Source organism: Arachis ipaensis, chromosome B9 (genome assembly GCF_059453495.1).
Source record: "Arachis ipaensis isolate K30076 ecotype BB chromosome B9, ASM5945349v1, whole genome shotgun sequence".
In the NCBI taxonomy this organism is placed as follows: domain Eukaryota; kingdom Viridiplantae; phylum Streptophyta; class Magnoliopsida; order Fabales; family Fabaceae; genus Arachis; species Arachis ipaensis.
The window spans coordinates 1,746,363-1,749,107 of NC_142444.1; the positions used below are offsets into that span (position 1 = coordinate 1,746,363).

The 2,745-nt window shown below is 34.5% G+C and overlaps 1 long non-coding RNA gene across 2 annotated transcripts; it reads right to left on the minus strand.

Annotated features, from left to right (window-relative positions):
- Positions 1 to 528: 528 nt before the first annotated feature.
- LOC107617716 (uncharacterized) lies at positions 529 to 2,745 on the minus strand. Of its 2 annotated transcripts, none has more exons than XR_001615050.3 (2): positions 2,547 to 2,745; positions 529 to 718 (listed from the first exon to the last, which is right to left on the minus strand). It is a non-coding gene; the product is annotated as an uncharacterized LOC107617716 (long non-coding RNA). The 2 variants fall into 2 exon arrangements; XR_001615051.3 differs by having other exon boundaries at positions 529 to 734.

Genomic DNA, 2,745 nt, shown 5'->3' on the forward strand with positions numbered 1-2,745 from the left:
TTCATAGATTAAAATTTAACACTACTTATCTATGAAAAATTGAATATTGAATGAACAAATCAGTTATACATTATGCAATCACGACACAAATTAAGATCAGGGCGACTAACCAAGGCCACGGTGGCAAGCTAACGATGACGAGGAGGTGGTTGTCTTGGCGGCGGCTAGAGGACCTATCTTCAGATGGTCCTGCATTGGCAAAAGAAGAGAAGATGAGAACACAGTGGAAAAGAAGATGATGGTCCGGTGTTGGCTAAATGACGTCTCACCCAGCTTACAAACGTTACGACAGCGACGCTGATGTCGTGCTTGAAGTACTAGTCCTGCGTTCTGCGATGGGAGAAGATGAGAAGATGAGTGGCTAATAACTTTGTAACACCCTCATTATCAGAACGTCATGCTTCCGGCTGCAGCACTCTGATAAATTGGATATTACGACGACTCTAAACATATTTAATACTAAAATAGGAGCCTATTTAAAACTTAAACCATATATTTTTTTCAAAGCTTACATCCATACATTACAAATTATAATACTCACAAAAAATACATATATATACATATTGTTAATTTCACAAGCATTACATAATCAGAATTATATCTCTCTTATAAAACTTGTAAAGATAAAGACGAGGGAAAAAGTAACTAATACAACACAAATATCGTTTAGAACAGAAATGGAAATAAATAAGCTCTTCCAAACTTTGTCGCATATAACCTGAAAAAGAAAAGACCTGTAAGAGAGTGAGAACATCGTTCTCGCAGGTTCTCAGTAGGGAAGGAAATACCATCAAAGCAAAGACATACTTGCAAATACAATTAGTTTCGTTATAAAAGCAGTTTATCCATGAAATTACCTTTTGGGAAAAACTTTGTATAAAAACTTAATTTGAAAAGTCGTAAAGGAATTCTTTTAGTTTACAAACCAGTAAGGTGAATAGTTTAAAAAAAATGAAAAAATCAAAGTCGTGCATAAAGACTTTCTATCCCTCAATTTACTTGCTCTTTCCTATCCAACTAGTACATAAGTTAAAATAATAAGACAACACCTAGTTCGTTCTACCCCAACCTTCATTACCTCATACCAGAAACCACCCTCATCACGCCTTCACCCAAAAAGTCTCTCAGATAAACATACACATACAAGACAAACAAAGAAATCACAGGTAGGATTTAGGTACAGCAAGTAAAACAAGTAAAACAAATAACAGATAAATGTGGCTAGGCAGTTAGGCAAACCAAAAAAATGCACACTCAATCAAAACATACAAATACATATGATGTATGCCTCTCCTATGGCTGATGAGTCTCATATGTCGATTATCAAGCCAACCCGACAAGTCCGGTTTGCTAAACCATTGGACTGTCCCCCGACACGCATCCCCATGAGCCTATGCATAGCTTTTTCTCATATATATATCAAATCGCTCAATGGGGGTACCATTCCCGGAAATTTATAAGTGCCCGATCACCCTTACGTCGCAGGGTCAATAGAGTATCGAGTCTCAACCTGGAACACGTGGTGGCAAGCCACGGCTCTTTACCCAGAGAAACTCGTATCTCAGATAATTCAAATAAATAAGCCATATGAATATTTCAATCATAATTCATCAACATCCGCATCATTCTTAATCATGTCTCATTCATCACAAATCTTGTCATCAGTAACATAACCATTGTCATCAATCACAATCTTCACCCCCACAACACTATAATTAACCAAAATTATCACCATACATCAATCATACTTAATCATTGTCCTCCCTCAACCTCGAAATCATCATCAGACCTCAACCAAAATTAATTGTCACTAAATCACATCTCAATTTTAAATATAATCTTTAAATAACTTACTAAACTTACCTCTAAATCAATACCACACAGTTTTCATCATATTCCTTAAAATAACCTTCTTCCTCTTAACTCTTATGTTCAATTTCATTAAAAACCTCAAACTCACTTTTCTATTCCCAAACCCTTGAATTTATACTTACTTTACTGTTTTTAAGTCTTTAGTTAATTAATCAAATTTCCTTTCATTATTAAAAATCAAGTGAGTTTAAAACTACAAAGTTAACAAAATCATAAGAATCCGATTATCTTTAATAATATTTAAAAGCATTCAAAATATACTTCCTTTATTAAAGTTACTTAAATCAAAATCATTTTCAAAATCACAACCAAAACTTTCTTCAAATTCTTAGAAAAATTCCGACAACACCTCCCCTAAATACTGGAATTTGCCACCCATCACAGGTCCCCTCTTTTAACCTCAACTCAGTCAAAACCAACTTTTCAAACTAATATTCCCAAATTCATCATTCAAAATCAATAAGAACCAATTTCAATCAAAAGTTCAAAATCAATATATCCAATCATTTTGCCAGAAATTTCAAAGAATAATAAATCGATTCTCAATTCAGCCACAACTTTAATCACATCAAAAAGCTCATTTCAATCACAACATTATATTTCATTTGCATTAATTTACTAAACTTATCAAGTATTCAACTCCAAAATATTTTAACTTTAAAACAATCCCCTACCTCGATTAGCCGAGTTCGCATAAATTTATCGTGATAATTTCCTCTCCTTTTAATTCATGGCAGCAGCTGTGACTCTCACGCAACTGGAACGGCAGTGGCAGCAACCGGAACAGCGACAATATTAGTCTTCACAGCAGTGGCCATGGTTGCAGCAAAATAGAAGATTCAAATTGGATAGGAATTAAAAGCAATTACAACC